This window comes from Dipteris shenzhenensis, unplaced genomic scaffold, assembly GCF_047967505.1.
Source record: "Dipteris shenzhenensis isolate YYH24624 ecotype China unplaced genomic scaffold, Dip_SZ_1.0 scaf0255, whole genome shotgun sequence".
NCBI classification, from domain to species: domain Eukaryota; kingdom Viridiplantae; phylum Streptophyta; class Polypodiopsida; order Gleicheniales; family Dipteridaceae; genus Dipteris; species Dipteris shenzhenensis.
In genome coordinates, this window is record NW_028239561.1 from 15,395 (window position 1) to 30,009 (window position 14,615).

General features: G+C 46.0%; 3 non-coding genes across 3 annotated transcripts; 2 read left to right on the forward strand and 1 right to left on the reverse strand.

Annotated features, from left to right (window-relative positions):
* The first annotated feature begins 6,051 nt into the window (after positions 1-6,051).
* On the forward strand, positions 6,052-6,125 carry TRNAM-CAU (transfer RNA methionine (anticodon CAU)). The gene has a single exon. It is a non-coding gene; the product is annotated as a tRNA-Met (tRNA).
* Positions 6,126-11,142: 5,017 nt separating this feature from the next.
* TRNAS-UGA (transfer RNA serine (anticodon UGA)) lies at positions 11,143-11,231 on the reverse strand. The gene has a single exon. It is a non-coding gene; the product is annotated as a tRNA-Ser (tRNA).
* Positions 11,232-11,980: 749 nt separating this feature from the next.
* On the forward strand, positions 11,981-12,051 carry TRNAG-GCC (transfer RNA glycine (anticodon GCC)). The gene has a single exon. It is a non-coding gene; the product is annotated as a tRNA-Gly (tRNA).
* Positions 12,052-14,615: the final 2,564 nt, after the last annotated feature.

Sequence of the window (14,615 nt, forward strand, 5' to 3'; positions counted from 1 at the left end):
CTCACTCGGGGGGTTCTACAATCGATTCCTGTAATAGAATCGATTTGGAAAGGAATATCGAGCTATGGTGTAGTATCAAATCCCAAAGGAAACATTTCAGCGGATCTATTTTTAGAAGTAGGGGAATTAGTTCCGGGGGAGATTATTACCCTCCTCCACGAATTAGGAGTATGGAAAAGATTCTATCTCGCATCGATAGGATTGGAAACCATTCCCAGTAACTACTCTTGATTCTTCTCTAGACTAACGGGGGAGGGGGCCAAGTAAATCTCTCTCTTCTCTTGGATCAGATAGAGAATAAGCTACTGAGTAGTCATTCGAGCCGCATGAGGTAGGAAACTCTCAAGTCCGGTTCTGAGGGAGGATATCTCGAAGGGATCTATCCATCCCGACCGGGGGGAGCAGGCCATTCAACAGGGAGACCCGGAGGCTTCGGAATCTTGGTTTGATCAAGCCGCTGAGTGTCGGAAACAAGCAATAGCACTTCCTCCAAGCAATTATATCGAAGCACAAAATTGGTTGAGGATTACGAAACGTTCCAGGTGATGAGAGAGGGGGGTGACGCCGGGGTAGCAGTGATATGGGGACCAGACAATTGAAAGAAATTCCTTTACATTTTCTACCCCCCCCCCCCCCCTGGGATACCAGGAAGGAGAAGACTTCTCCTCCTACCGATTGCCATCTGGTAATATGTAACCCCCCCCCTACTGAAACGTATAAGAATCTCTCTATACAAGGTCCATAAAGCACTAATAAGTTGTGTAATAATAAGATTAAATGCCTGCCTCGGATAACTCTTCTATTACAGCTGTTCCAGTTCCAAACTCAGGGAGAAGAATACCTTACATACGAATTCCATCTCTTAGAAGTTTCGTATCCCCCGCTGGTAGGTCGTTGCTATCCCCTGTCCGAAGAGAGGAGAATCTCGATGACTATTCGTTCACCGGAACCAGAAGTCAAGATTATGGTGGAAAAGGATCCCGTGAGAACTTCTTTCGAAAAATGGGCTCAACCTGGACATTTCTCGAGAACTTTAGCTAAGGGTCCCAGTAGTACCACTTGGATTTGGAATCTACATGCTGATGCTCATGATTCTGATAGTCACACAAATGATTCAGAAGATATATCCCGTAAAACATTCAGCGCCCATTTTGGTCAATTAGCTATTATTCTTATCTGGCTGAGTGGTATGTATTTTCACGGGGCTCGCTTCTCTAATTACGAGGCGTGGCTAAGTGATCCCACTCATGTTAAGCCTAGCGCCCAGGTAGTTTGGCCAATAGTTGGTCAAGAGATACTTAATGGAGATGTAGGTGGGGGATTCCAGGGAATACAGATAACGTCCGGATTTTTTCAAATATGGCGGTCTTCTGGAATAACTAGTGAGTTACAACTCTATTGCACCGCTATCGGTGCCTTAATCTTTGCAGGATTGATGTTCTTCGCTGGTTGGTTCCACTATCACAAGGCTGCTCCAAAATTGGCTTGGTTCCAGGACGTGGAATCCATGTTGAACCACCACCTAGCAGGCCTCTTGGGATTGGGTTCCTTGGCGTGGGCGGGACACCAGGTACACGTCTCGCTACCCATTAACCAACTATTAGACGCGGGAATCGATCCTAAGGAGATACCTCTTCCTCATGAATCCATTTTGAATCGTGACCTTTTGGCTCAGATGTATCCCAGTTTCGCAAAGGGATTAACTCCATTCTTTACCCTCGACTGGTTACAATACTCAGATTTCTTAACCTTCCGTGGGGGATTGAATCCAGCCACAGGGGGATTGTGGTTGACCGATACTGCGCATCACCATCTAGCTATTGCAGTTCTTTTCCTGATAGCTGGTCACATGTATCGAACCAATTGGGGTATCGGGCATAGTACGAAAGAGATTCTGGAAGCTCATAAAGGTCCCTTCACGGGTGAGGGTCACAAGGGTCTTTACGAGATCCTAACTACTTCATGGCATGCTCAATTAGCTATTAATCTTGCTATGTTGGGTTCCCTAACAATTGTAGTGGCCCATCATATGTATGCTATGCCTCCCTATCCATACCTAGCTACTGATTATGCTACGCAGCCATCCCTGTTTACGCATCACATGTGGATTGGTGGTTTCCTAGTGGTAGGCGCGGCGGCACACGCAGCTATTTTTATGGTGAGAGATTATGATCCGACTACTCAATACAACAACCTATTGGATCGTGTCATTCGGCATCGTGATGCAATAATTTCACATCTTAACCGGGTATGCATTTTTCTAGGTTTCCATAGTTTCGGATTGATATTCATAACGATACTACGAGTGCGTTGGGACGTCCCCAAGATACGTTTTCAGATACTGCTATTTAATTACAACCCATATTTGCTCAGTGGGTCCAAAACATTCATGCTTCTGCTCCTGACTTAACGGCACCTAATGCAACAGCAGGTACCAGTTTGACCTGGGGGGGTGGAGACTTAGTAGCAGTAGGTGGTAAAGTTGCTTTGTCACCAATCCCATTAGGTACTGCCGATTTTTTGGTGCATCACATCCATGCCTTTACGATTCATGTTACTGTATTAATATCACCAAAAGGTGTCCCGTTTGCGAGGAGCTCCCGCCTAATACCCGACAAAGCGAATCTTGGTTTTCGTTTCCCTCGTGATGGCCCCGGTAGAGGAGGTACCTGCCAGGTATCTGCTTGGGATCATGTCTTCTCAGGTTTGTTCTGGATGTATAATTCCATCTCAGTAGTTATATTTCATTTCAGTTGGAAGATGCAATCTGACGTACGGGGTAGTATAAGTGACCAGGGAGTAGTGAGCCATATCACTGGAGGAAACTTCGCGCAGAGTTCAACAACCATTAATGGATGGCTCCGTGATTTCCTATGGGCACAGGCTTCCCAAGTCATTCAATCGTATGGTTCTTCATTATCCGCATATGGTCTTTTATTCTCGGGTGCTCATTTTGTTTGGGCTTTTAGTCTGACGTTCCTGTTCAGTGGCCGTGGATATCGGCAAGAACTCATCGAATCTACTGTTCGGGCCCATAATAAATTGAAAGTTGCTCCTGCTATCCAGCCCAGGGCTCTGAGTATTGTACAGGGACGTGCCGTAGGGGTGGCTCATTACCTTCTGGGTGGAATCGCCACAACATGGGCATTCTTCCTAGCGAGAATCATTGCAGTAGGATAATGGCTAGGAGGATTCGAAAAGCATTACGGCATCAAGATTTCCAAAGTTCAGCCAGGGTCTATCCCAAGACCCAACTACTCGTCGTATCTGGTTCGGTATAGCCACTGCGCATGACTTCGAGAGTCATGACAATATTACCGAGGAACGTCTCTACCAGAAAATATTTGCTTCCCATTCTGGTCAATTAGCTATAATTCTTCTCTGGACTTCTGGGAATCTATTCCATGTAGCTTGGCAGGGTAACTTCGAGGCATGGGTGCAAAACCCATTACAGGTAAGACCAATCGCTCATGCCATTCGGGATCCTCATTTTGGTCAACCAGCCGTCGAGGCTTATACCCGAGGGGGAGCTCCGGGTCCGGTTAATATTGCTTATCCTGGTGTTTATCAGTGGCGGTACACTATCGGTTTACGCGACAATCAAGATCTATATACCGGAGCTATCTCCTTACTAGCTGTTTCCGCCTTGTTCCTGGTAGCGGGTTGGTTGCATCTACAACCCAAATGGAAACCGGGTATTTCTTGGTTCAAAAATGCTGAATCTCGTCTCAATCATCACTTATCAGGACTCTTCGGAATAAGCTCTCTAGCTTGGACAGGCCACCTGATTCACGTCGCTATTCCTGAATCTAGAGGCGAACATGTGAGATGGGGTAATTTACTAACTGCACTACCACACCCCCAAGGTTTGGGACCATTCTTTTCGGGTCAATGGAGTGTTTATGCACAAAGTCCCGACTCCGCTAATCACTCGTTCAATAGTGCTCAGGGAGCAGGAACTGCCATTTCAACCTTTCCGGGGGGATTTCATCCACAAACTCAGAGTTTGTGGTTAACTGATATCGCTCATCATCATCTGGCAATTGCGGTTGTGTTTATCATTGCCGGCCACATGTACAGGACTAACTACGGCATCGGACATAGTATAAAAGAGATTCTGGAAGCTCATATTCCTCCAGGAGGCAGGTTGGGACGTGGACATAGGGGACTCTACGACACAATCAATAACTCCCTACATTTCCAATTAGGACTCGCTTTAGCTGCTTTAGGAGTCATTACTTCCCTAGTGGCACAACATATGTATTCCTTACCCGCTTATGCTTTTATAGCACAGGATTATACGACCCAGGCCGCGCTATACACCCATCACCAGTACATCGCTGGTTTTATTATGACAGGGGCGTTCGCCCACGGAGCCATATTCTTTATACGGGATTATGATCCGGAACAAAATAAGGATAACGTGTTGGCAAGGATGTTGGAGCATAAAGAAGCAATAATAGCCCATTTGAGTCGGGCTAGTTTATTCCTAGGGTTCCATACTTTGGGTCTCTATGTCCATAACGACGTCACGTTAGCCTTTGGAACCCCAGAGAAGCAAATTCTTATTGAACCTGTATTTGCTCAACGGATACAATCCGCTCACGGTAAATCTTTGTATGGTTTCGACGTACTTCTCTCCTCGACAGACAGTCCAGCATTCAATGCTGGTCAGAGCTTGTGGCTACCCGGTTGGTTAGACGCCATTAATAATAATAGCAACTCATTATTCCTAACCATTGGACCCGGGGATTTCTTAGTTCATCATGCTATTGCTCCAGGTCCACATACAACTACACCGATTCTAGTGAAGGGTGCATTAGATGCGCGCGGCTCCAAGCTGATGCCGGATAAGAAAGAATTTGGTTATAGTTTTCCTTGCGACGGTCCAGGTAGAGGTGGTACCTGTGACATCTCGGCCTGGGATGCATTTTATCTGGCAGTTTTCCGGATGTCGAATACAATTGGATGGGTCACCTTTTACTGGCACCGGAAGCATATTACCCTGTGGCAGGGAAATGTAGCTCAATTCAATGAATCCTCTACTTACTTGATGGGATGGTTGAGGGATTATCTACGGCTGAATTCTTCACAACTCATTAACGGTTACAATCCTTTCGGTATGAACAGTTTATCCGTCTGGGCATGGATGTTTTCGTTTGGACATCTCGTTCGGGCTACTGGATTCACGTTTCCCATCTCCTGGCGCGGTTATTGGCAAGAACTTATTGAAACTCTGGCTCGGGCTCATGAACGCACACCTTTGGCCAATCTGATTCGCTGGAAAGACAAACCAGTCGCTCTTTCTATCGTTCAAGCACGATTAGTGGGACTAGCCCACTTCTCCGTAGGTTATATATTTACCTATGCAGCTTTCTCAATAGCATCCACATCGGGTAAATTTGGGTTGCTCTGTGTTTCGCCTCAATAAAAGCTAAAAGCATGTATCGCATTGGGCTTACCTTTGGCATTCGAGCCAGTGGTAAGCCCAACTTATCCACGATTAAAATCTGTCTCTGATGGATAGATAGCACGGATGGGTGGCAAATCATAGCACTTCAATTGGACTCTATCCCAAATTCCATCCATTCTATAATAACATTCCAATATCGCCGACTAGGAAATTACGGCAAAGAGGAGTCTCATTGAGAAAGAGAAGAAGAAACAAAAACTGGTGAGGAAATATTATCTCATACGTCAATCCCTGAAACAGAGAATGAGGGGGGGTTTATCAATACAAGAAAAATTAGAGGTTTCTGAGGCGTTCCAATCTCCACCACGTAACAGTGCACCCACCCGTCTTCGTAACCGATGCTCCCTAACCGGACGCCCCAGATCCAATTATCGAGACTTTGGTTCATCCAGACACGTACCACGCGAAATGGCACACGCTTGTTTGCTGCCTGGAGTAATAAAATCGAGTTGGTAGATAAATATTGGTTTTCCCACACGAATTGTTGGAGAATCGATCTCCATAAATTCACAAGATTCCCTCGTGTTCAATGTAATTATTTGAAGACTGTATAATAATTACAGCGAGGGAATCAACCACGCGGGGTAGAGCAGCTTGGTAGCTCGCAAGGCTCATAACCTTGAGGTCACGGGTTCGAATCCCGTCTCCGCAAACGAAAATTAACTTGGTGATAGGGTGATAAAGCAATAGGTGATAGGGGGATAAAGCAATAGTCCACCCTGTTCCCGTATTTTTATTCCAACTATTTGACCACGTACCGGCGGGTATTCATCCACAACATAAACCGGATAATCCCAAATTTTCCCCCCTCATTCTCCTTTTTCTCCTTCCCAGGTGAATCTCCCGATTCTCTATCGGGATCCATTCAATCGGGTAAGTAGGGGGTGGAAAGGAGGACTCAACCATTTCCGCTAGTTCCAGAGACCTTACCCCACCTAGTTTTAGTATCAGCAGTTTTTAATCCCCCCCCCCTGGTAAGATTGAGAGAATAGTGACAGGATAATGATTTGAGAAACGGGAAACAGAATAGTTCTGTTTCCGACATACTGTGTTTCATACACCTCATCAATGTCATCATCGGTAAGCCCTTTTAACTCAGTGGTAGAGTACCGCCATGGTAAGGCGTAAGTCATCGGTTCAAATCCGATAAAGGGCTCGTGAGATTTCACTCGACTTGTCTCTTTCTCTCGGCACAGACACTCGTAATCCTTCCTTACATTGTAGAGTACCACATATGTTTCTACCAATTCAGAAAATTAGTGATCACGTCGAAATGATCCTTCGCCCGAATAGGCGACGAATATGACGAGGCCCCCCCCCCCCCCCCAGATGCCTATCGAATCAGATTATCCTGATTATCCACTTTCACTGCTCGGGGGACTCCCGGTAAGATTCGCAACAAATATCCACATATATCTATCTATATAGCGGGATCCATATGTGGGTGGGGAAATCAACGAAGAATCAGCGAATCGCTACGTAATAAAGCTGTTCGGAATGTTCCCCCCCGTCTTGAATCTCAGAATTATTGCTACCCGTAATATAAGAAATTTAGGTAGATGTAATTCATGATGTGGAAGATCATTCAGTTACCCCTGATACAGGAATCCAATGAGAATTCTGACTATCGATACATCTCTCCGCAGGGGGAGATATTCCAATGAATTCTCGTATGAAAAGATTTCAGCTAACTCCCAGCTACGGGTTTCTCTCGTATCATTCCGATCCATCTCCCGCTTCTTAACCAGGAGGTAAGACGGACTATATGGTTCTCATTTAATCTATCGAGACGGGAGTTTGTTTCTCTCGTCCGACATCAAGGAAAAGTGGCCTCCCCCCACCCCCCCCCACCCACCCGCCATTAATCACCCGAATGATTCGGGAGCGAAAAGCTTCCGAATGGTATTGAGTATTGGTAGAATAAATATCAGGAAGTGTCTCTTCCATCGTGAAATAGACGAGTAAAGTGAAGATACGGATCATAAATATCTGTATGTACGCGTGTCCTACTCAATTCACCAAATAGATAGATTGCTGAAAATTGGTGCTTCTCCCACTCCTTCCTGTACTTCTCCAGTGGGCAGGACATGCGGGAGGAAACACCAGCACCACATAAAGAGATCCAATAGATGCCGTTGATTGTTCAATTGGAAGGAATCTAGCTGGGATAAAGTTCCGGATCAGGATTCATCGACGTAGCGAACGGGTTGATGGAGTCTCGGAAGAAGAGAAAGGGTTACCCACTTTCTGAAGAATCACGAAATCAATTTCGTTGTATCGGTACTCTATCCATATCCATCCGCTTGGGGGAACGAGACGGAGTAGAAAAGTACCCTCGACGGGACCTAGGAATATTGTTACCATGCCAGAGAGATTCCGACAAATTCTTATTCAGAAGGGGCAGTGATATGGTAGTTTCATTTCCTACACCACGACCCTATCATGTCATGAAATAGAAGGGCACCCAAAATGGTTGGAAGAGTTGAATAGGAGAATAACTATGACCATCGCCATTGGAAAATCCTCCAAGGAATCGAAAGATTTGTTTGATAGTATGGACGATTGGCTACGAAGGGATCGTTTCGTATTTGTAGGTTGGTCCGGTCTATTACTTTTCCCCACCGCTTATTTCTCCCTAGGCGGTTGGTTCACCGGCACAACCTTCGTCACCTCGTGGTATACTCATGGATTAGCTAGTTCCTACTTGGAAGGTTGCAATTTTCTGACTGCCGCAGTTTCCACCCCTGCAAATAGTCTCGCTCATTCCTTGCTTCTACTGTGGGGTCCGGAAGCACAGGGAGACTTCACCCGTTGGTGCCAATTAGGGGGTCTATGGACCTTTGTTGCTCTTCACGGTTCCTTCGCTTTGATAGGTTTCATGTTACGTCAATTCGAACTTGCTAGGTCCGTACAATTACGTCCCCATAATGCAATAGCGTTCTCTGCTCCCATTGCTGTTTCTGTTTCTGTATTCCTAATCTACCCGTTAGGGCAATCCGGTTGGTTTTTTGCACCCAGCTTCGGTGTAGCAGCTATCTCTCGATTCATTCTCTTTTTCCAGGGTTTTCACAACTGGACGTTGAACCCGTTTCATATGATGGGAGTCGCCGGAGTCCTTGGTGCTGCTCTTTCGTGTGCCATTCATGGCGCCACGGTGGAAAACACCTTATTTGAAGACGGTGATGGCGCAAATACATTCCGTGCTTTTAACCCAACTCAATCCGAAGAGACCTATTCAATGGTTACCGCTAATCGTTTCTGGTCCCAAATATTCGGTGTCGCTTTCTCCAACAAACGTTGGTTGCATTTCTTTATGTTATTCGTGCCAGTAACTGGATTATGGATGAGTGCTATCGGAGTAGTTGGTCTCGCTTTGAATTCGCGTGCTTATGACTTCGTTTCCCAAGAAATTCGTGCGGCGGAAGATCCTGAGTTTGAAACTTTCTACACAAAGAACATTCTGTCGAATGAGGGTATTCGTGCCTGGATGGCAGCTCAGGATCAGCCTCATGAAAACCTTGTATTCCCCGAGGAGGTCTTACCCCGTGGAAACGCTCTTTAACGAAACTCTGTCTCTGGGTGGTCGCGATCAGGAAACCACAGGTTTCGCTTGGTGGGCCGGTAACGCTCGACTGATCAATCTGTCTGGTAAATTACTCGGTGCCCATGTAGCTCATGCTGGCTTGATCGTGTTTCGGGCTGGAGCCATGAATTTGTTTGAAGTGGCTCACTTCGTTCCGGAGAAGCCTATGTATGAACAGGGGTTAATTCTACTTCCCCACCTAGCTACCCTAGGTTGGGGAGTGGGTCCCGGTGGGGAAGTCGTCGATACCTTTCCCTATTTTGTTTCTGGAGTCCTTCATTTGATATCTTCCGCGGTTCTAGGGTTCGGGGGTATTTATCACGCTCTCATTGGCCCCGAGACTTCAGAAGAGTCCTTCCCATTTTTCGGCTATATATGGAAGGACAAAAATAAGATGACTACTATATTGGGTATTCATCTAATCTTGTTAGGAGCCGGCGCCTTCCTCCTAGTATTCAAAGCGTTATATTTCGGAGGCTTGTATGACACATGGGCCCCGGGAGGTGGGGATGTACGGAAGATTACGAATCTCACTTTAAGCCCGAGTGTCATATTTGGTTACTTACTCAAATCCCCCTTTGGTGGAGAGGGTTGGATTGTAAGTGTCGATAACCTAGAAGATATTATTGGGGGACATGTCTGGCTGGGATCCATCTGTATCTCCGGGGGGATCTGGCACATATTGACCAAACCATTTGCTTGGGCCCGTCGCGCTTTTGTGTGGTCCGGAGAGGCTTACCCGTCCTATAGCTTAGGAGCACTTGCTATTTTTGGTTTTACTGCTTGTTGTTTCGTTCGGTTCAATAACACGGCATATCCTAGTGAATTCTATGGTCCTACCGGTCCAGAGGCTTCTCAAGCTCAAGCTTTTACTTTTCTTGTCAGGGACCAGCGTCTCGGCGCCAACATAGGTTCCGCTCAAGGACCTACTGGTTTGGGTAAATACCTGATGCGTTCCCCCACGGGAGAAATCATATTTGGAGGCGAAACAATGCGTTTCTGGGACCTTCGTGCTCCTTGGTTGGAGCCACTGAGAGGCCCCAACGGTTTGGATTTGAGTAAGTTGAAAAGAGATATACAACCCTGGCAGGAGCGACGCTCCGCGGAGTATATGACTCATGCACCTCTGGGTTCCTTAAATTCCGTAGGTGGAGTAGCTACTGAGATAAATGCCGTGAACTATGTATCTCCCCGAAGTTGGTTGGCTACTTCCCATTTCGTTCTAGGATTTTTCTTTTTTGTGGGTCATTTATGGCATGCGGGAAGAGCCCGTGCGGCGGCAGCCGGGTTTGAGAAGGGAATTGACCGTGATACCGAACCCGTTCTTTCCATGACACCATTAAATTAGGACAAATTGCTGAGATATTAATGGAAAGTTATTACTTGGTAGTATTAGTACCTACCATACCAGACAAATTTCCATTTTCTACTGGTGGTTCTTTGCGGAACCGGGACACAGCTCATACATAAACTAACCCCCCAGTGGGGTTAGTTCGATACGTCGGTATATACCCAGCAGTAACCTTTACCTCGCGGATGAGGGAAGGGCGAGGTGTAACTCACTGTTCATTTCTATAGGGTTCCGGGAAACCACAAGTTTCGGTAGCATTTGCACTTATGTCTACAAATCACCCCCCTGGAGGGGGTGATTTGGCGATGACGACTCATCTCCGTAAGCTAATTTGAAGCTAATTTGAATCCTCACCAGTTGTATCTGGTGGAACGTACCCATCCCGCAAATGGGTGGGTAATTGACCTTTGATCATCCCGATAAGTCAATCGATAGAACTGGTATTTTAAATACCTCTAGTTAACATCAGATCTCTCATATTTGTTTGTTTCCTATCCCTCGAACCCTGATAGGGAAAGTATTGACACGGGACCTGGGCCTGGAGATGCGGCGCATGAACCGGGGCGGAGGAGGAATACCCCCAGACTGCTTCAGAAGATTCCTCTCATCTATCATTATTAAGAATAGGCTCCCCTCGGGGACATTGGCATTTTTTGGGAAATACTAGGTGGTTCTTTTAGACCACCGATAGACCACTAATACCCCCTCCCGTCGGGTCCGGTACTGAATCAATTGAGGAGAGAGAGGGATTCGAACCCTCGATAGCGTTTCAGCACTATGCCAGTTTTCAAGACTGGAGCCATAAACCACTCGACCACCTCTCCTAGAAAGCTCTTCTCCAATTCTTCGGAGATCTTGTCGATCTTGATACACATGTATTGTATCGAGATTCACCCCTATTACGAAAGATATGAGATGATGGTTTCGTATGATTTACTATGAAATCAATATAGGGATCATTCCAAATAATCAAATTCTTACTCCTACTTGATGGATTATCAAGAGATTCGAAAGAGACATTGGATTCCGGGGTACTGAACTAGAAGGATTCTTGTTCCGTCCAAAATCCTCGGTCTCGGTATGGTGTAAGTCCCACCGGATGGGGATCAGATGGTACAAATCCTCTACTTCTGATACGTCGAGAGTCCTAACTACGACTATTGCTTTCCAATTGGCTTTATTCACATTAATCGCCATTTCATTCCTACTAGTAATTGGTGTACCTGTCGTGCTTGCTTCCCCCAATGGTTGGTCAAGCAACAAAAATGTCGTCTTTTCAGGGGCTTCCTTATGGATCGGATTAGTTTTCCTAGTGGGTATACTTAATTCCTTCATATCCCAGAGATTCAATGTATCGGTAATTCTGGCCCCCTCCTCACGATTCATAATGGCGAGTGGGGAGAGAGAATCAATAATAATTACGGTCTACGGAATCGACACTTCCTCCTCGGGGGGGGGGGGGGCTCTCCGTCCACGAGGGAAAATCCCGAGACGAGGTGGATGGATTAGGTGTGTTGACTAGAGGAGTTACCACATATATAGTTATTCAATATAGAACGGGGTGGCATATCACGCGGATATAGTTGAATGGTAAAATATCTCCTTGCCAAGGAGAGGACGCGGGTTCGATTCCCGCTATCCGCCGACCCGACTTTCTTGCCCCGCTTCCACCCCCGGCAGTAGCCCCCGGGATAGTTCAGACCGGTGGAGAGAATATTTTTGAGCTTCAGGAGTGAGATATTCCCAATTGAGGAAGTCATAACCGAGTGATTTGAGGCGTAGATTTCCAATCTGGGTTTTCCCTCGAGGGGAAACAGAACATTGAATGAACCAAAAGCAATGGAGAAGCCTATATACTTACTGATGCTGCTGGTAATTACCAATTATTATTGGGATACATAAGTTCATCGGTGAAAGAAATAATCGTCCATGGAAATATGGATTGGGTGAAGCTTTTCAACTGCCTCACTTCACTTCGGAGAATTGCAAGGTTTAAGTCTCAGCGTTACCTCTATGCCGTGTTCGACTTCCTACACATCTAGGAAGCAGTCGACCTAGAGGTTGTGGGAGATGCCACATGCGGTTCCGCATATAGGTATGCATCGAGCGGGATTTTGCGATAAGGATTCGGAGAGGTATTCCAATTCCCCATCCATTGGATGTTGTATTCGGGGGGGATTCGGGAGAATCAGATTGACGATTTATAGATAATCTCTTATTATCTGAAGAGTGATTGGGCCCCCATCGTCTAGAGGCCTAGGACACCTCTCTTTCAAGGAGGCGACGGGGATTCGAATTCCCCTGGGGGTACTTATACTCATCTCGCAGAAGCACTACGGACGTTATGGCTTCTCTTGCCCTCGTACCTTCTCAGGGTGGCGGGAGGGGCCCAGATTGAAAACATCAATAAACTCCTTTCATTTACACTTCCGAGACCGATTCTGTTTTCAAGTACTTCCAAGCCCGGTCTAAATCTATGGGTCGATGCCCGAGTGGCTAATGGGGACGGACTGTAAATCCGCTGGCAACGCCTACGCTGGTTCGAATCCAGCTCGACCCAGAAACCGCGGAGTTACTTCATTATAATTTGTATATCTCGACTGAGTTATTTGAAATGACTCAATAAAATGTAGCGGGATTGACGGGTCTCGAACCCGCAACTTCCGCCTTGACAGGGCGGTGCTCTAACCGATTGAACTACAATCCCAGCAATTAATTAAAGTCTATGTACTGGGTGCTTAGGAGTCAATGCTCTATCTCCCCATCCACGGTGAATCCGACAAACCATTTTTACTCGAATCCCGTTTCGGATATACAGATGCAGGAGATATTAACCCCGAAAGCCCCAATTGTCTTGATTCTTCGAGGAGACGAGACATCCGCCTCGCGCCAGTTCCACATGCCCGCGCTTACTATGGATATTCACTACGAGTATTCAAATGAGCTTATTTGCGGGGCTAATCTCTAGCCACGTCAACCCATAGGCGAGAGAGGGAAGGGGAGGAGGGGAAATTATTCCAGTCATTGATTTTTCCATCCATAGATTCCCACCCACAGTGCTTCTAGATTCGTTTGCTGCCACAGAAAGATGCGGTGACTAACCCCTCTTCTCTGTCTCAGTAAGAATATAAAAAAGGGGGGGGCAAGTTCTTGCCGAAGAAGCGTAAACAATCGACTACTCTTAAAATTTTCTTTCGTGATATACTATGTAATTGATATCAGAGATTTGACCAGACCGAGTTAATTTTTTTCTATCCCGATTATCAGATCCACTCTAGTAGAGTTGGATGACTCACAATATCACGATAAAGTTCAGGAGTCTCTCCTAATGGGGTCACTCAAGTTACTCCTCAAATCAATTTGAACCACTAATATGGAAGTAAATATCCTCGCATTCATAGCTACTGCACTCTTTATTCCAATACCTACAGCTTTTCTACCTATTCCTTACATTCAAACGGCTGCTCAGAACAATTAATCCGAGAACCTGGTCTATTGTTTCGCCGCGGATGGTAGTAAGTAGATAAGGGAAGGTTGAATATACGTCCCGGGGTAGGGGATGAAATAGGATGCTACTCCGCGTGAAGTAGCAACTCGGTTGCCAGTAAACTACTAATTTTTACTCCCCCAATTTGAATTCCACAGTCCCATCCCAATTAAAATCTGGATAGATAGATGATCTACATAGATAGACCCATCTATCTATCGATCGGGAGGTCCATCTCACTCATCCTTTTTATTATGATTTCCATGGAACCAGGTCCCGGTGCAATAGTCGGAATCGGGCTAGTAGTGATAGGTGTATTCCTGTATGTCTCCGCAAAGAGGGAACCTAATGTATCTAGAGGTGTGGTCCCAAATGTACCCGTGCAACATCTCTGCGATTTTCAGCATATCTCTACCCGGGGGATGTGAAACTTGAACTGGTGTCGGTAGTAATGAATCCCAATAGGAATCAATCCATGACTAAACTGATTCAATATGTTTCTCCATACTTCGAAAACTAGGGGGGGGGAGGGGATTGGCGGGTTCCAATATCTCTCTCCCCTGTGATATCTTTGGTTCTAGCCTCCCCCCTCTGGAGGGAGATCTATATGTACATATGGATTTATGGGTAACCAATGGAGTCAGACATGAGTCTAAAGATCCTATTTTTACGGAACGGGGTGGATCGGGTGCATAAAGAACAAACCGGATTGAAATTTGAA